This window comes from Orcinus orca, chromosome 14 (genome assembly GCF_937001465.1).
Source record: "Orcinus orca chromosome 14, mOrcOrc1.1, whole genome shotgun sequence".
NCBI classification, from domain to species: domain Eukaryota; kingdom Metazoa; phylum Chordata; class Mammalia; order Artiodactyla; family Delphinidae; genus Orcinus; species Orcinus orca.
In genome coordinates, this window is record NC_064572.1 from 17,474,391 (window position 1) to 17,494,507 (window position 20,117).

A 20,117-nucleotide genomic window follows, 5' to 3' on the forward strand; every position below is an offset into this window, starting at 1 on the left:
CATGGCCAAATATAAAAAAATAAATAAATACGCCCACTTTATTTACTGATGTACCTGGCTTTAAATCAATCATCTCCCACATACTTCAGGTGACCTGGCTTTAGGTCAGGTTACCCCAGGCACAGTTGTGGAAACAGAAGGAAGAAGATCAGATAGAAAGGGAAGACAAACTTTTGGAGAGAACTCTCGAGAACAAGAAAGGGCACAGGGATGAGCGCAGCCCGCCCAGAGAACACTGGGCTTTTGCAGGCTCCAGGTTCAGGACGACAGCCCCGTTTTCCAGATGCCAACACACACAGAGACCAGCAGCTTAAAAGCTGGAAGCCCAAGTCAAGCCAGGTGTTTCTGGGTCCAGAGTCCTGACTCTGGAGAAACAAAGGGCAGTCAGTCTGCAGACAGCCTCTCTGGCTGTCGGGTCACTGGGCCACCCGGCCCGGCTGAAAGTGCCCCCATGGCAAGCTGAAGGCAGAATTCAGCCCACTCTGTGAGAGGAGGCAGTTTCAGCAAGTGAATCAGAGGGGCCCAGTAACAACCCCTTTCCTCTGGGCACGTCCTTGACTTTCCGCAAACCCCATGTCCGAACCTGGAGGCTTGGCCAGGGATGCACACGAGGGTACCGTTGGTGCTCCGGCGCCCTCTTGTGGACGTCGGCTCTAATAGCCACTCTCAGCCCTTCTTCCCTGCGGAGCCCCGGGGGCTGCACTGGCCTTGGGCACCTGGCAGCCTGATTGCCTTCCCCTTCTCCCTCTTAGCACAATGAAGTGCCCTACAAATGGGGCTATTTTCTCTCTCAAAGTTTCCCAGAGTACTATACCTCCCTACCGCACCCCACCACTTTAAATTAAATAGCCCGGAACTTTCCAGGAGGTCAATTGGCTAAGACTCCACCGCTTTCACTGCAGGGGGCACGGGTTTCATCCCTCGTCATGGAACTCAGAATAAGAGCCTACAGGCCACACGGCATGGCCAAAAATAAATAAATAAACAAATAAATAAATAAATAGTCCCCTGAAGTCACTGATGTACCGGCCTTGAACTCAATCACCTCCCTTTTAATTCAGCTGACCTGGCTTTAGGTCACTTTTCCCCACGCAGGGTTGTGGAAACAGAAGGAAGAGGATCAGATAGAAAGGGAAGACAAACGTTTGCGGAGAACTCTCCAGAGAAAGAGAGGGCACAGGGATGAGCAAAGCCCGCCCAGCAAATATCCAGGCTTTTACAGGCTCCAGGTTCAGGAAAACCAGCCCCGGTTTCCAGATGCCAACACCCACAGAGGCCAACAGCTTAAAAAGCTGCAAGCCCGAATCAAGGCACGTATTTCTGGGTCCAGAGTCCTGACTCTGGAGAAACAAAGGGCAATCAGTCTACAGGCAACCTGTCTGGCCGTCTGACCACTGGGCCACAACCTGGCTGGAAGTGTCCCCATCGGAAGCTGCAGGCAGACCACTGCCCCCCTGTGCGGTGAGGCAATTTGAACCGGTGAATCAGAGGGGCCCGTAACCAACCCCTTTGCTCTGGGCACGTCCTTGCGGTTCTGCTACCCCATCTCCAACCCCATCTCAAAACCTGAATTTTGGCCAGGGATACACAAGTGGGCTCCGCTGGTGCTCCGGCGCCCTCTTGTGGCCCTCGTCTCTAATAGCATCTTACAGCCCTTCCTCCTGCCTCCCTTGCCAGCTCTGGGGGCAGAACAGGTCCAGGGCGCCTGCCCACCTGATTTCCTTTCCCCTCTCCCACTTATCACAATGAAGTGCCCTAGAGATGGTGATATTTTCTCTGTCCAGGTGTCCCAGGGTACTCATCCCTCCCTACCACATCCTACTACTTTAAATTAATCAGCCCAGGACTTCCCTGGTCCTCCAGTGGTTTAGACTCCCTTCTTCCACTGCAGGGCGCCTGGGTTTGATCCTTGGTCGGGGAACTAAGATCCTACATGCCACACGGCATGGCCAAATAAAAATAAATAAATAAATAGGCCCACTGCATTTACTGATGTACCTGGCTTTAAATCAATCATCTCCCACATACTTCAGGTGACCTGGCTTTAGGTCAGGTTACCACAGGCACAGTTGTGGAAACAGAAGGAAGAAGATCAGACAGAAAGGGAAGACAAACTTTTGGAGAGAACTCTCAAGAACAAGAAAGGGCACAGGGATGAGCGCAGCCCGCCCAGCAAACACCAGGGTTTTTACAGGCTCCAGGTTCAGGACGACAGCCCCGTTTTCCAGATGCCAACACACACAGAGACCAGCAGCTTAAAAGCTGGAAGCCCAAGTCAAGCCAGGTGTTTCTGGGTCCAGAGTCCTGACTCTGGAGAAACAAAGGGCAGTCAGTCTGCAGACAGCCTCTCTGGCTGTCGGGTCACTGGGCCACCTGGCCCGGCTGAAAGTGCCCCCATGGCCAGCTGAAGGCAGAATTCAGTCCACTCTGTGAGAGGAGGCAGTTTCAGCAAGTGAATCAGAGGGGCCCAGTAACAACCCCTTTCCTCTGGGCACGTCCTTGACTTTCCCCAAACCCCATGTCCGAACCTGGAGGCTTGGCCAGGGATGCACACGAGGGTACCGCTGGTGCTCCGGCGCCCTCTTGTGGACGTCGGCTCTAATAGCCACTCTCAGCCCTTCTTCCCTGCGGAGCCCCGGGGGCTGCACTGGCCTTGGGCACCTGGCAGCCTGATTGCCTTCCCCTTCTCCCTCTTAGCACAATGAAGTGCCCTACAAATGGGGCTATTTTCTCTCTCAAAGTTTCCCAGAGTACTATACCTCCCTACCGCACCCCACCACTTTAAATTAAATAGCCCGGAACTTTCCAGGAGGTCAATTGGCTAAGACTCCACCGCTTTCACTGCAGGGGGCACGGGTTTCATCCCTCGTCATGGAACTAAGAATAAGAGCCTACATGCCACACGGCATGGCCAAAAATAAATAAATAAACAAATAAATAAATAAATAGTCCCCTGAAGTCACTGATGTACCGGCCTTGAACTCAATCACCTCCCTTTTAATTCAGCTGACCTGGCTTTAGGTCACTTTTCCCCACGCAGGGTTGTGGAAACAGAAGGAAGAGGATCAGATAGAAAGGGAAGACAAACGTTTGCGGAGAACTCTCCAGAGAAAGAGAGGGCACAGGGATGAGCAAAGCCCACCCAGCAAATATCCAGGCTTTTACAGGCTCCAGGTTCAGGAAAACCAGCCCCGGTTTCCAGATGCCAACACCCACAGAGGCCAACAGCTTAAAAAGCTGCAAGCCCGAATCAAGGCACGTATTTCTGGGTCCAGAGTCCTGACTCTGGAGAAACGAAGGGCAATCAGTCTACAGGCAACCTGTCTGGCCGTCTGACCACTGGGCCACAACCTGGCTGGAAGTGTCCCCATCGGAAGCTGCAGGCAGACCACTGCCCCCCTGTGCGGCGAGGCAATTTGAACCGGTGAATCAGAGGGGCCCGTAACCATCCCCTTTACTCTGGGCACGTCCTTGCGGTTCTGCTAACCCCATCTCCAACCCCATCTCAAAACCTGGAATTTTGGCCAGGGATACACAAGTGGGCTCCGCTGGTGCTCCGGCGCCCTCTTGTGGCCCTCGTCTCTAATAGCATCTTACAGCCCTTCCTCCTGCCTCCCTTGCCAGCTCTGGGGGCAGAACAGGTCCAGGGCGCCTTCCCACCTGATTACCTTTCCCCTGTCCCACTTATCACAATGAAGTGCCCTAGGGATGACGATATTCTCTCTCTCCAAGTCTCCCAGCGTAGTCATCCCTCCCTACACATCCTACTACTTTAATCAGCCCAGGACTTCCCTGGTCCTCCAGTGGTTTAGACTCCCTTCTTCCACTGCAGGGCACCTGGGTTTGATCCTTGGTCGGGGAACTAAGATCCTACATGCCACACGGCATGGCCAAATAAAAATAAATAAATAAATAGGCCCACTGCATTTACTGATGTACCTGGCTTTAAATCAATCATCTCCCACATACTTCAGGTGACCTGGCTTTAGGTCAGGTTACCCCAGGCACAGTTGTGGAAACAGAAGGAAGAAGATCAGATAGAAAGGGAAGACAAACTTTTGGAGAGAACTCTCGAGAACAAGAAAGGGCACAGGGATGAGCGCAGCCCGCCCAGCAAACACCAGGGTTTTTACAGGCTCCAGGTTCAGGACGACAGCCCCGTTTTCCAGATGCCAACACACACAGAGACCAGCAGCTTAAAAGCTGGAAGCCCAAGTCAAGCCAGGTGTTTCTGGGTCCAGAGTCCTGACTCTGGAGAAACAAAGGGCAGTCAGTCTGCAGACAGCCTCTCTGGCTGTCGGGTCACTGGGCCACCCGGCCCGGCTGAAAGTGCCCCCATGGCAAGCTGAAGGCAGAATTCAGCCCACTCTGTGAGAGGAGGCAGTTTCAGCAAGTGAATCAGAGGGGCCCAGTAACAACCCCTTTCCTCTGGGCACGTCCTTGACTTTCCCCAAACCCCATGTCCGAACCTGGAGGCTTGGCCAGGGATGCACACGAGGGTACCGCTGGTGCTCCGGCGCCCTCTTGTGGACGTCGGCTCTAATAGCCACTCTCAGCCCTTCTTCCCTGCGGAGCCCCGGGGGCTGCACTGGCCTTGGGCACCTGGCAGCCTGATTGCCTTCCCCTTCTCCCTCTTAGCACAATGAAGTGCCCTACAAATGGGGCTATTTTCTCTCTCAAAGTTTCCCAGAGAACCATACCTCCCTACCGCACCCCACCACTTTAAATTAAATAGCCCGGAACTTTCCAGGAGGTCAATTGGCTAAGACTCCCCTGCTTTCACTGCAGGGGGCACGGGTTTCATCCCTCGTCATGGAACTCAGAATAAGAGCCTACAGGCCACACGGCATGGCCAAAAATAAATAAATAAACAAATAAATAAATAAATAGTCCCCTGAAGTCACTGATGTACCGGCCTTGAACTCAATCACCTCCCTTTTAATTCAGCTGACCTGGCTTTAGGTCACTTTTCCCCACACAAGGTTGTGGAAACAGAAGGAAGAGGATCAGATAGAAAGGGAAGACAAACGTTTGCGGAGAACTCTCCAGAGAAAGAGAGGGCACAGGGATGAGCAAAGCCCGCCCAGCAAATATCCAGGCTTTTACAGGCTCCAGGTTCAGGAAAACCAGCCCCGGTTTCCAGATGCCAACACCCACAGAGGCCAACAGCTTAAAAAGCTGCAAGCCCGAGTCAAGGCACGTATTTCTGGGTCCAGAGTCCTGACTCTGGAGAAACAAAGGGCAATCAGTCTACAGGCAACCTGTCTGGCCGTCTGACCACTGGGCCACAACCTGGCTGGAAGTGTCCCCATCGGAAGCTGAAGGCAGACCACTGCCCCCCTGGGCGGCGAGGCAATTTGAACCGGTGAATCAGAGGGGCCCGTAACCAACCCCTTTGCTCTGGGCACGTCCTTGCGGTTCTGCTACCCCATCTCCAACCCCATCTCAAAACCTGAATTTTGGCCAGGGATACACAAGTGGGTTCCGCTGGTGCTCCGGCGCTCTCTTGTGGCCCTCGTCTCTAATAGCATCTTACAGCCCTTCCTCCTGCCTCCCTTGCCAGCTCTGGGGGCAGAACAGGTCCAGGGCGCCTGCCCACCTGATTACCTTTCCCCTCTCCCACTTATCACAATGAAGTGCCCTAGGGATGACGATATTCTCTCTCTCCAAGTCTCCCAGCGTAGTCCTCCCTCCCTACACATCCTACTACTTTAATCAGCCCAGGACTTCCCTGGTCCTCCAGTGGTTTAGACTCCATTCTGCCACTGCAGGGCGCCTGGGTTTGATCCTTGGTCGGGGAACTAAGATCCTCCATGCCACACGGCATGGCCAAATATAAAAAAATAAATAAATACGCCCACTTTATTTACTGATGTACCTGGCTTTAAATCAATCATCTCCCACATACTTCAGGTGACCTGGCTTTAGGTCAGGTTACCACAGGCACAGTTGTGGAAACAGAAGGAAGAAGATCAGATAGAAAGGGAAGACAAACTTTTGGAGAGAACTCTCGAGAACAAGAAAGGGCACAGGGATGAGCGCAGCCCGCCCAGAGAACACTGGGCTTTTGCAGGCTCCAGGTTCAGGACGACAGCCCCGTTTTCCAGATGCCAACACACACAGAGACCAGCAGCTTAAAAGCTGGAAGCCCAAGTCAAGCCAGGTGTTTCTGGGTCCAGAGTCCTGACTCTGGAGAAATAAAGGGCAGTCAGTCTGCAGACAGCCTCTCTGGCTGTCGGGTCACTGGGCCACCCGGCCCGGCTGAAAGCGCCCCCATGGCAAGCTGAAGGCAGAATTCAGCCCACTCTGTGAGAGGAGGCAGTTTCAGCAAGTGAATCAGAGGTGTCCGAAAACAACTCCTTTCTTCTGGGCACGTCCTTGACTTTCCCCAAACCCCATGTCCGAACCTGGAGGCTTGGCCAGGGATGCACACGAGGGTATCGCTGGTGCTCCGGCGCCCTCTTGTGGACGTCGGCTCTAATGGCAACTCTCAGCCCTTCTTCCCTGCGGAGCCCCGGGGGCTGCACTGGCCTTGGGCACCTGGCAGCCTGATTTCCTTCCCCCTCTCCATCTTAACACAATTAAGTGCACTCTAGATGGGGATATCTTCTCTCTCCAAGTTTACGAGGGTACTATCCCACCCTACCACACCCCACTGCTTTAAATTAAATAGCCCGGGACCTCCCAGGAGGTCAAGTGGCTAAGACGCCCCGCTTCCAGTGCAGGTGGCACGGGTTTCATCCCTCGTCATGGAACTAAGATCCTACATGCCACAGGGCGTGGCCAAAAAAGAATAAATAAATAAAGAGCCCCCTGAAGTCACTGATGTACCGGCCTTGAACTCAATCACCTCCCTTTTAATTCAGCTGACCTGGCTTTAGGTCAGTTTTTCCCACGCAGGGTTGTGGAAACAGAAGGAAGAGGATCAGATAGAAAGGGAAGACAAACGTTTGCGGAGAACTTTCCAGAGAAAGAGAGGGCACAGGGATGAGCAAAGCCCGCCCAGCGAATATTCAGGCTTTTACAGGCTCCAGGTTCAGGAAGACCTACCACGTTTTCCAGATGCCAACACCCACAGAGGCCTACAGCTTAAAAGCTGTATAAATATCTTTACCCTCATCACTTGCATTATCTTCTACATTTATAAACATACTCATAATTCTCTCATCCTTAAATATTTTTAAAATTTTATTTTTTAAAATACTATTTTGAAATATTATTTAATATTAAATAATTAAGTTAATATTTATTTGATATTTAATAAACAATATTAGCGAATTGATTAATATTTAATGAATTAAAGTTTTAATATTTCAATTTCCATAAATATAAACATTTATGTATTTAATATTTAATTTAATATTTAACAGATAATATTAATTAATATTTAATGATTAATATTTAATTTATTTAAATATTATTATTTTAAATTTTTATTATTATTTTAAATTTTTGTTAATTATTTTTAATTTTTGTTAGTTATTTGAAAAATCTGAAACCCTTTCTTTGGCTGTCCCTTCTGATTAAGCTGCAGTTCTGTATTAACCATCCCTTTTACATGGAATGTTTTCAAAAACTTTACTTGTTGTTTCCTTTTTCCATTCATTCTTCAGTGACTCTACCCACCAGATCCCAGAGACAAGAAACTCCAGTGGCCTCCGAACACCCAAAGCCAGGGGCTGGCTTCCTTCTTTGAATTCTCTAGACTGACTACTTCTCAGTTTTCCTGATTTTGTTTATTTTTTAGTTGTTGATTGTTAAACACTCATTTTCCTTAACTTCCCCACTGCAAGGCATCAAATCTAATTTGATTCTCCTACTGCTCTAATCATTCTTTTTTTGTTTTTACGGTACGCGGGCCTCTAACTGCTGTGGCCTCTCCCGCTGCGGAGCACAGGCTCCGGACGCACAGGCTCAGCGGCCAGGGCTCACGGGCCCAGCTGCTCCGCGGCATGTGGGATCTTCCCAGACCGGGGCATAAACCCGTGTCCCCTGAATCGGCAGGCGGACTCTCAACCACTGCGTCACCAGGGAAGCCCCCTGTTTTTTAAATAAATTTATTTATTTATTTATTTTTGGCTGCCTTGGGTCTTCGTTGCTGCGCGTGGGCTTTTCTCTAGTTGCGGCGAACAGGGGCTACTCTTCGTTGCAGTGTGTGGGCTTCTCATTGCAGTGGCTTCTCTTGTTGCGGAGCACAGGCTGTAGGCGCGTGGGCTCAGTAGTTGTCGCACACGGGCTTAGTTGCTCCGCGGCATGCGGGATCTTCCTGGACCAGGGCTCGAACCAGTGTCCCCTGAATTGGCAGGAGGATTCTTAACAATTGTGCCACCAGGGAAGCCCTAACAGTTCACTCTTTATTTTTTTACAGCTTTATTGGAGTATAATTGCTTTACAATGATGTGTTAGTTTCTGCTTTATAACAAAGTGAATCAGTTATACATATACGTATGTTCCCATATCTCTTCCCTCTTGCGTCTCCCTCCCTCCCACCCTCCCTATCCCACCCCTCTAGGTGGTCACAAAGCACCAAGCTGATCTCCCTGTGCTATGCAGCTGCTTCCCACTAGCTATCTATTTTACGTTTGGTACTGTATATATGTCCATGCCACTCTCTCACTTTGTCACAGCTTACCCTTCTGCCTCCCCATATCCTCGAGTCCATTCTTTAGTAGGTCTGTGTCTTTATTCCTGTCTTACCCCTAGGTTCTTCATGACATTTTTTTTCTTAAATTCCATATATATGTGTTAGCATATGGTATTTGTCTTTCTCTTTCTGACTTACTTCACTCTGTATGACAGACTCTAGTTCCATCCACCTCATTACAAATAGCTCAATTTCATTTCTTTTCATGGCTGAGTAATATTCCATTGTACATATGTGCCACATCTTCTTTATCCATTCATCTGTTGATGGACACTTAGGTTGCTTCCATCTCCTGGCTATTGTAAATAGAGCCGCAATAAACATTTTGGTATATGACTCATTTTGAATTATGGTTTTCTCAGGGTATATGCCCAGTACTGGGATTGCTGGGTCATACGGTAGTTCTATTTGTAGTTTTTTAAGGAACCCTAACAGTTCACTCTTGATTTCAGTCTAGTAGTTCATCCTCTGAAAAGGTGTCTGGAGGTTGAAGTGTGTTTAGCTTATTAGAAAATGTAACAGAAGTATTGGTTAAAATCAAATTTACCCTATGTTTTCTCATGGTTTGGACATCCTGTGTTTTCAAGAGGAGGCTAATAAGTGTGTGAGGTTTCTTGGTGGCTGGGGGAAGGGACAGAAGGTACCAATGAGGGAAGGGAAAAAATGAACTACAAGACCAGAAGCACTAAAGGCAAACGGTTTCTCTTACCTCCAATCTAATTCTCCTGGTGCCTGAACTGTGAGTTAAACTTATCAATATTTGGAAGTTGCATTGTATTTTTTTAACCACCAGAGCAAAATTCAAACAGTAAAAGATGACTTTGAAGTTTAATAGGAGAATGGAAGAAAATAAAGAAAATAAAGCTGATGGTGCCAAGTTATTTTTCTGGTCAGCAATTTTACCTCACCCCATCCCCTCCAGGAGTGGAGACTGACTGAAATCTTTAGAGTGAACTTGGACAGGAAGTACTCACTCATGAAACTGAGTGCAGGCAAGCTGCTGGGATTCATTAACTGTGCCTGGATTTTCTATAACCCTTGGTTGATTTTTCCTGGCAGTGAAAACAGGATCCAATTTAAAAAAAAAGATTGTGATAAGTGAAGGCGGACAGAAAAATGGTTGCAGGGACCTTAACGGATTTCCATTGTACATAGCCATGGTTCTCAGAGTGGTCTCTAAACCAGCTATTTCATCACTACCTGGGGACTCATTGTACTAGTCTGCTCTGGCTGCTATTACAAAAGACCACTGGTTAGGTGGATAAAATAACATGTTTGTTTCCTTAACAGAGCTGGAGGCTGGAAGTCCAAGATCCAGGTGCTGGCCTGTTTGGTTTCTGGTGAGAGCTCTCTTCCTGGCTCTTCCTCTTTTTATAAGCCACCCATCCAATCAGATTAGGAACCCAGCCTTATGACCTCATTTAACCTTCATTATCTCCTAAAAGCCCTATTTCAAATAGGGTCACACTGGGGAGGAGAACATATGAATTGTGGGGCCAGAATTCAGTCCATAGCATGTGTAACACATGACAACTCTGGAGCCCTGCCTCAGACCTACTGAATCTGAAATTCAGGAAATGGAGCCCTGCAATTTGTGTCTTATTAATCTCTCCAAGTTATTCGCATGCACACTAAAGCCTGAGAAGCACGGGCCTTCTGGGAAAATTCCAGCATCTCATTTCGTTTCCTCCACAGTTTCTCTCATTTTTACTTTTCAACCTTATTTCTTACTGCTCTTTGACATGAACTCTGCTTCTGCTAAACTCCTTCTCACTGTGGCCTGAAGGATCATTCGTATTCTGCCTTTCAGACTCTTGTTTCCTCTCTTTCCATGACCTTGAATTGTCTTTCGACCTCTTTAACGAAGCACCTCTTTAACATCCCAGCCACGGTCATGTCTTCTTTCTCCAGATAGCATAAGCACCACTTGTCTGAACCAATCATTTTCCTATTTTACAGATTTTACTTTCTTAGAGTTCATAGGTTACACTTGTTTGTAATTTTAGCACAAGGCTTTGCACATAAAAAGTACTTAAGGGCTTCCCTGGTGGCACAGTGGTTGAGAGTCCGCCTGCCGATGTGGGGGACACGGGTTCATGCCCCGGTCCAGGAAGATCCCACATGCCGCGGAGCGGCTGGGCCCGTGAGCCATGGCCGCTGAGCCTGCGCGTCCAGAGTCTGTGCTCCGCAACAGGAGAGACCACAACAGTGAGAGGCCCGCGTACCGCAAAACAAAAAACAAAAAAAAAAAAAGTACTTAAATCTTCAAAATATTATAGACTGTCCCGCTTATAACTCTTCTCTGTAAGCGACTCCCTACAACACTGGCTCCAATACAACACTGATTTGGGACATCAAACAGCCCATTGGTCTCTGACATAACGCTACTTCCAAAGTTGCTTACTATTAAAAAGTAATCAGTATATTATTTGCTATTTATTAAGTCCTTAAGTGCATCAAGCCCTATAATAAGCACTTAGTACAGTACCTCATTCAATTCTCACAATCACCCTGAAATAGGCATTATGATCCTTATCTGACTGAAAAACACACTGGAAACTGAGGCAGAGAGTTCAAGCAACTCCCCCAAAGTCACATACCCAAGGAGCAGCAAGGCTGAAAAATGTGAACCTATATTTCTCTGACTCAGAGCATATGCATTATTTCCACTGTGTTATACCAGAGACAGAGAGATTTAGTTTTCTGTCATCGTGTTGAATTTACTGCCAAGAACCCCAGAGGTATAGGTCTTGTATTAAAGATAATTCCAGGATACCCTTTGTAAACTCTCTATTTTCTACATTCGTAGCATAAACACACACAAACACACATCCTGAAGCACTGCTAAAAGTAAGCCATCATGAAAAAAAATTGGGGGAGGACTTCTTTACCAACAGATACTGTTAAATGACTACAGACAACAAAGAGCTCTCAATTCCATCGCTATTCTATATGCTATTTACCGGCGGACAGACTTTGTAATTCTTTCATCTTTACATTGAAGACAACTGAAGAACTCAAAGGGAACTACTTGAAAGCTCACAAGGAGCTCTGATAAACTTTTGCCCAAAGCTACTACTGATAATTAAACACTAGAAGCACACACACACACACATATATGCATAGAAAATTGAAAAAAACCTATAAAAACAATGGAAATTTTTTTTCCAATGGTAAGTTCTTAGCTTCCTTCCCCAGAAAACAGACCAAGGGGTTGTACTTCACTTTCACAGCTACCAGCACTTTGAAGACTGGCCTATTAAGAGAATAAGCCACACCTGCTGGATTGTTTCCATCATTCCAACCACCAGCTGAGATAGCAATGAACAGTAACCCTCCGGTGCTCAGCCTACCTGGGGGGTTCCACAACCTCGACATCTTGCAGAAACAGGTGACATCCTGCCCACATGGAGGTGCTGAAAATGAGCTGAGTATCTTTCTGGGTTGTAGCGCACCAGCGCCGTCTGTGTCTGCAAATCGTGAGACACAATGGTCCATACTTTGTCCTCTGTGGGGAGAAAAATGCCGCGACGATGGGTCATTAGTATGCAACTGCATCTTCAAATGTCAGAAAATAAGTGAGCTACACTTTCACTGGTGTTTTCCCTTTACTGCTGTAGAATAGTTAAGGACAGTAACTCTTCAAGTAACCCCTACCATTTTCTCACACCGAAGTTCTGCTTATATAGACAAAGTAGAAAAGTCATATTGTTTATTAAAAACAAACACAAGATCTGGTGGATGCTCTAACATCCACAGCATTGAATGTGAGGCCCATTGTGTTGCAATGCCTTCCGACTCTGGAACCCCTCACCCCTCCCGTAGAACAGGACCTGCTCCTTCCTAAATGAACTATGTGCTCTCCAGCCTCTGGATCTTTGTACATGCTCTTTGCTCTAACCGGAATATGCATCCTCATCTTGTCAACAACTGTTCTTTTCACCCTGACCTTTCAGATAAAATTAGACACTGCATGCTCTGTTATTGAAATGTTCTACACATGTGGGATGATGCAGATAATTATCTCGGTGTTTTGGACCCTGAAAATTTCAATGTGTGAAAAGAAGCAGATATAAGACTGATGAGGTCGAATTAAAATCCTACATAGTTCTGCATTTGAATTAGAAGTATCACTATAAACGCTTGATGATGTTATCTTTTAAAAATACAGATATAGGGCTTCCCTGGTGGTGCAGTGGTTGAGAGTCCGCCTGCCGATGCAGGGGACACGGGTTCGTGCCCCAATCCGGAAAGATCCCACATGCCACGGAGCGGCTGGGCCTGTGAGCCATGGCCACTGAGCCTGCGTGTCCGGAACCTGTGCTCTGCAATGGGAGAGGCCACAATAGTGACAGGCCCGCATACCGCAAAAATAAAATAAAATAAATTAAAAAAATAAAAATACAGATATAGGTCCTAGCTCTGTCCACTGAAAAAGTCCCCAAACAAGGACCAACCTCTGGCACCAGATTGTTATCACTCCATACCATTTCCCTTTAAGAGAAAACTAGGTTCCTGGAGAAATGGTTGATTCCAGGGCTGGAAAGGGATAAGAGGAGCCTGAAACATATTGTCACATCAGAAACAAATAAACTACTGGAGACAGAAGGCTGTTCCAAAACCCCCAGGGCCAAAGAAGGATGATTTTAATTAACATCAATCAGAATTTCCTGTAATGAATTAAAATACATCAAGGAGGGCTTCCCTGGTGGCGCAGTGGTTAAGAGTCCGCCTGCCAATGCAGGGGACCCGGGTTCGTGCCCCGGTCCGGGAAGACCCTCATGCCACAGAGTGGCTGGGCCCATGAGCCATGGCCACTGAGCCTGTGTGTCCGGAGCCTGTGCTCCGCAACGGGAGAGGCCACAACAGTGAGAGGCCCACGTACCGAAAGAAAAAAAAAATACATCAAGGATATTTAATTCTATGAGTTCACTGAAAATAAAAAATGTTTAACTTCGGAAGATGCTAGGCAACTAACACATTATTTTGAATACCAGTAAATGAAGGCAAAAATTCAGCATTTAGTCTACATTACCTATATGAACTGTAATATAACTAAATACTCCCTTTATGGAAATATTTCAGCTCATAAATGAAGGTAAATGATAAGTTAGACTGTCATCATTTTGTAAATGTTACCGAGTCCAAGCTCCCCTGCTCGCCACATGACAGGCCAATAAATCAAAGAGGAGGTGTTGAGGTAGGGAATACTTTATTCGGATTGCCAGCAGGCCTTGTAGATGACAGACTAAAGTTTCAAAATAACCATCTTCTCCGGGTTTAGATGTCAGTTTCTTTTATAGCACAGAGAGGGGGAGGAGATGAGGAAGTAAAGTAAAAAGGCCATAAGATTTGTAAATATCACCTGGAATGGCCAGCCTGGGGGAGGTGATGTGTTAATTTCTTGATGTGTTAATTTCTCGTTCCTTGCAGCCATCCGCAGGTGGAACAGGGTCCGGATGTTTCCCTGAACAAAGGTACTTTGGTTTAACATTCAGGCAGAGGGGCAGGGTTCCCCGAGGCAGGCCATTATGTGTACACAGTATCCTTTTACTGAACAAAAGCAGCGCAAAGCAAAGGTTAAAGTAAAAGAAACAGATCCAACATGTAGTCAGATTTGGCTCTTTCCTGTTACAATTCCCCACTGTCAATGTCCATTTCACAGTCTTGTGGAAAAAGGGGTGATGACCCAGAAAAAGAGCTCCCAGAGAATTTGGCTTTGAAGGCCAGTGAGGCTTAATTTCAGGAGTCCCAGAGGGTTGGGGGAAATAGACTTCCCTCTCAATGGGCACACACAAAAATCTCACAGGCTCTGGGATGGAGGGAAGAAGCAGTAATATGATAGGAACATGGGTCAGACCTACTTGCTGATCTTGGAGAGTCTCCCAGAGAGGCAGGAGGCAACTACAGCTCACCCTGGGGACACAGACACTGACTACAGCAATTTTAGGGAGCTTGTTCTACCACATGGACACTGGTGCTGACAAATGCCACTTTGGAATCCTCCTTCTAGCTTATAGCCCTAATACCCAGCCCTGCCCAGACCAAACAGCATATAGGTGCCAGTGCTGGGACGCCTCAGGACAAGCAACTAACACGGCATGGACACAGCCTCACACACTGGCAGGAAGACTGCCTTATGACCCTGGGAGTCTACAACCATCCCTGGACATGATCCTGTCCAACAGAGGGCCCAGGACCCGGCCCCATGCTCCAGTGCACAGGCACTAAATCCAACTCGAGACCCTCGGGGCCTTCTAGCCAGAGAACCTGGGACCCAGCTCCAACCAAAAGTGGGCAGACACCATCCCCAGAATCCACGGGCTTGAGCCACACACTCTAGGGAACCTGCTCTAGCCTCAGGACCAGCTTCCCTAGTGGGTGGACACCAGCCATAAGAAAACCACAGCCCTGCAGTCTGTGGATCTGGCCCACCCACCAGGAGGCCAGATCATGCCCTGGGACTGGCTGGGCCCCAGCGCCAGCCACCAGCAAGCCTGCTCTAGCCTCAGGCCCAGCTTCACCCACCAGTGGGCAGACACCAGCCGCAAGAAAACTATAGCCCCACGGCCTACAGACGCAGCCTGCCCACTAGCAGGCCAGATCCTTCCCTGGAGACCAGCTGGGCCCTGGCCCCAACCATTAGCAGTCCAACAGAAGGATCGAGACACCCTGGGCCCTGCAGCCAACTGTGTGAGAAAGCAGCCTCACCCACCAATGATAAAACACAAGTTCTGGGACCCCTGGGACCTGCAACCAGACTCCAGGACCTGGCTTCACCCACAGTGGTTGGGCAACAGCCCTGAGATTTCCTGGACGCTGACTCCACCCACCAGTAAGGCAGCACTAGTCCCCCTACCCCGGGTTTCTGCAGTAAGCCACCGCCTGACACAGTTAACAACCCATAGCTAGCCAGAAGCCTCTGCACAAGGCAGGACCCAGCAACCAACAAGTCCAGGGGCAAAGCAAGCCTACCAGACCACCCATATGATGAGCCTACCATGACAGGAAGACCCACGCAGCCCTCACAGGGGAATCCTCTAGAGCATAAAGCTCTGGTGATGAGAGGGGAGTGCACTACTGGGACACACAGGATGGCTCCTGCAAAAGGCCACTTCTCCCATGTTAGGAAACAAACATAACCAATCTATAAGATACATAAAAATATAAACAGCAAATGAGGCAAAATGAGGCGACAGAGGAAGCTGTTCCAAACAAAGGAACAAAATAAAACCCCAAAAGGAGAACTAAGTAAAGTGGAAATAGGTAATCTACCCAAGAAAGAGTTCAGGGTAGTGATGATAAAGATGACCAAAGAACTCGGGGGAGGAATGGATGCACAGATGAGTCAGAAATTTTTAACAAAAATTTAGAAAATATAAAGAACAATCAGAGGTGAACAATAAGATAACTGAAATGAAAAACACCCTAGAAGGAATCAACTGTAGACTAAATGATACAAAGGAATGTATCAGTGAGCTGAAAGACAGAGTAGTTGAAACCACTCATACTGAAAAGAAAAAAGGAAGGAAAAGAAATGAGAACAGTTTAAGAGACCTCTGTAAGAACATCAAGCACACTAATATTTGCATTATAGGGGATGCAGAAGAAGAAGAGAGAGAAAAGGAGGCTGAGAACATAACTGAAGACATAATACATGAAAACTTCCCTAACCTGGGATAGGAAACAGACATCCAAGTTCAGGAAGTGCAGAATGTCCCATACAGGATTACCCACAGAGGAAGACACGAAGACACATTGTATATTATTTTTTTTAATATTTATTTATTTGGCTGCATCAGGTCTTAGTTGCGGCCCACAGGGTCTTCATTGCAGTGTGTGGGCTTCTCTCTAGTTGTGGCACACAGGCTCCAGAGTGCACAGGCTCAGTAGTTGTGGTGCACAGGCTTAGTTGCCCTGTGGCATGTGGGATCTTAGTTCCCCGACCAGGGATCAAACCCACATCCCTTGCATTGGAAGATGGATTCTTAACCACTGGACCACCAGGGAAGTCCCCACATTGTATATAAAAATGGCAAAAATTAAAGAGAGAATGTTAAAAGTAGCAAGGGAAAAGTAACACAGTACTTACAAGGGAACTCCCATTAAGGTTCTCAGCTGACTTTTCAGCATAAACTCTGCAGGTCAGAAGGGAGAGGCATGGGCTTCCCTGGTGGCACAGTGGTTAAGAATCCGCCTGCCAGTGCAGGGGTCACAGGTTCAAGCCCTGGTCCAGGAAGATCCCACATGCCGAGAAGCAACTAAGCCCATGCACCACAACTACTGAACCTGTGCTCTAGAGCCCGCGAGCCACAACTACTGAAGCCCATGTGCCACAACTACTGAAGATGTGCCTAGAGCCTGTGCTCTGCAACAAGAGAAGCCATGGCAATGAGAAGCCCATGCACTGCAACGAAGAGTAGCCCCCACTTGCCACAACTAGAGAAAAGTCCGCGCGCAGCAACAAAGACCCAACGCAGCCAAAAATAAATAAATAAATTTATAAAAGTTAACTACAAAAAAAATTTAAAAAAAAACAACCAATCATACACAGCCAACTAGTCTTTCCAAAATCGTGACTGGCTAAGATACAATCAAATATTATCCTTGCTTTGATTTGGTGTCTTCTCTAGAAAAACCTCTCCCCTATTTCCTGCAGATAAAGTGCTCCTAACCACCTTTTAAAAAAATATTTATTTATTTATTTATAAATATTTGCTTCTGTCTTAAACTGTTTCTCAGTGTGCTCTCCCACATGTTGTGCTGTGTCTCTGGTAATAAACTTAATACCTGTTTTTGCCTCCTTGAGCAATTAATTTATCAAACAGGGCAAGAGCCAGGGCAACTTTGCCTCTAGCCTCTAGGCGTTAGGATTCCTGGTTTTTGCACCCAGGCTACTCAGGTTCAATTACTGGGCAGGGAACTAAGATCCCGCTTCAAGTCACCACTCACTGCTCTCTCCCCAAGATCAGAATCAGGGACTGGCCACCCAGAATCACCCTGAGTAATATAAACACATAAGGCACCCATCAGTCCCACCTCTAGGGCAGCCCATCAGATTGCTGTTTCATACTTCAGGCTTAACATTGCGGGCACAGCTCTGCTGCTCCAGAATTTCCACCCAGAATATAGCCCCTCTTCCAAAATCAGACTTGCAGAGCCTAAAAGTGAACATCAGTTCAGATTCCATTTAAAATGACCACTTAAACAACAACAACAAAATGTCCTGCCATGGCTCTGCCCCCATTCCTTGGTCACCCTTTTCAGAGCAGCTCAAAGACCAGAGTTTCTGGAAACTCTGTCACCTTTCTGAATGGACCTGGCATTCACAATTTTTGATGCTCAGACTCAGATAAAGGAGAGCAAAGGACTTGAAGTTTGGTGGATGGGTTTTATTTCTATCATCAGTGAGAATGAAAGAGAAGAGACAAAGATAATCTCTACTCCCAGGAAGGTAAGCCCAACATCTAAATCCTCTTGGGAAAGATGAACATAGAATACCCAGTTCCCAGCAGATTACGATAATTAACTCTCATAATGTGAGGATCTTAGCACAGTGTCTTGAACATAGTGCATCCTCACATAGCTGTGAGCATGCTGTAGATCCTCGTGAAACATTCCTTTCCTGAATGAATAAATGTTGTTTCTCCATAAGAGTCTTGCTCAGACCCCACTGCTTTCTCTCGTCCCCACTCAATTTGAAAGTGGTGAGCAGAGAATGTCATCTTTTCAGAAGTTGTTAGTGGTCTTCCCTGGGAATAAGCAGTATTTGTGTTCAGATAGGGTGGTTGTATGTAAGGCACTCAGGCGCTGTTCTTGATTTCTCTAGATCAACGCTGCTGGAAATGAGGTCTGGGGGAAGCAGTGGTTGCTCAAAGTGCAGATTAATGACCTTCATCCCAGACTTGGAGAGTCATAACATCAGAGCATGGGGCCCCAGTATCTGTTTTTAATGGGATTCATAAGTGATTTGTATAGCCATGAAATTCTGATGAGCAACATTCACCAAAGTCATTTTCAGCCTTGACTCCCCATTGGGATCATTTGTGTGTTTTTCAGAACTACCATCCCCTGTGTCCCACCTTGATAGATTCTGTCAGTTAGTCTTTGGCAGGGCCCAGAATCAATGATATCTTAATGAAGTGGCCCAGGTTATTCTATCGTGAGGCCAGAGTAAATACTGTGAGGCTCCCAGGTTCATTTCTGAGGACCTAGTACAGGGCCTGGCTCATGGGGAAGCATGCTCTATGTAGACTGGAATGGGGGACAGTCAGTCTATCTCACGTTCCCAGTGTCGAAGTGGAATGTGTAGGTGTCTCTAGGAGACAAGTGCCCCCAAAGGTAAGGGAGGAGAAACTCACATAAACTCCATGAAAAAACTCTGTATGTGCACAGATTTTCCCAGGCCCCCATAAAGAATGGAAGAAGAGTCAGAACATACAGACCCTCAGTGGCCATTGGGAAGACTTTGGCTCTCACTCTGATTGCCAGGGAAGATCACTGGAGCAAAAGGAAAATCCTTAGAGAATTTAGGAGCATGATATGAGTGGAGCAGGAGATGTGTCTCTGTGAGAGCAAGAGACAAACCTAGGCTTCTCAACATAATTTCCATCAAAGCAGAGCTTCCCAAACAACATTTTAAAGCCTAGTTTCCTCCTTCACCTTTGGACATCACACCTGTGCTATCTGCTTTATTCATTCCCACCTATCTGGGTGTATGACTGTTGTCTCCTTTTCTTCACATCCCAGGGTTCCTTCCTTTGCTCAAAAAAGGTGACAGGTTCAGCTTAGAGACAGAAAAGACCTGTTTATTTAAAAAAAGGAAGATGACTCATCCTGGGGATTCTATAATTTCCAATCCAGTACTATGTTCAGTAGAGAAGAGAGGATTCTGTAAGTTATAGAAAATTACTTTACCAAATAGTACTTCCTGACAGACCCTTTAAAACACTTAGGAAGTATTTATAATTTGCAGATCCATAACTCTACTTCCAAGTACTACTCAATCAAAAATAAGGAATGGGGGCTTCCCTGGTGGCACAGTGGTTGAGGGTCCACCTGCTGATGCAGGGGACACGGGTTCATGCCCTGGTCCGGGAAGATCCCACACGCTGTGGAGCAGCTGGGCCCGTGAGCCATGGCTGCTGAGTCTGCGCGTCCGGAGCCTGTGCTCCGCAACGGGAGAGGCTACAACAGTGAGAGGCCCGTGTACTGGAAAAAAAAAAAAAAAGGAATGGAGGAAATTCCCTAGTTAAGACTCCGTGCTTTCATTGCCAAGGGCACAGGTTCGATCCCTGGTGGGGCAACTAAGATTCCACAAGCCGTGCTGTGTGGCCAAAAAAAAAAAATAAGGATGGATATCTGATTTTAAGATGTGAACAACAATATCTTATTTAATTTTATAAGTATCTAGAATTGTCACTGATCTAGAGTGAAAGATGCAGATCAACTCAAGAAATGAGTAGGACAAGAT

General features: G+C 47.2%; 1 protein-coding gene across 7 annotated transcripts in view; it reads right to left on the reverse strand.

Annotated features, from left to right (window-relative positions):
* The window catches only part of RASGEF1A (RasGEF domain family member 1A), a 311,582-nt gene that overhangs the window by 239,528 nt on the left and 51,937 nt on the right, over positions 1 to 20,117 (reverse strand). For 4 of the 7 annotated variants that reach the window (XM_049696655.1, XM_049696656.1, XM_049696657.1 and 1 more), the window contains one exon: positions 11,998 to 12,152. The exons of 1 other annotated variant lie outside the window; for it this stretch is intronic. The gene's annotated coding sequence lies outside the window, so the exon portion shown is untranslated. Of the gene's footprint in view, positions 1 to 11,997; positions 12,153 to 14,009; positions 14,112 to 16,318; positions 16,379 to 20,117 lie in introns of those variants that run through there. 2 more of the 7 variants (XM_049696660.1, XM_049696661.1) reach the window with 2 other exon arrangements.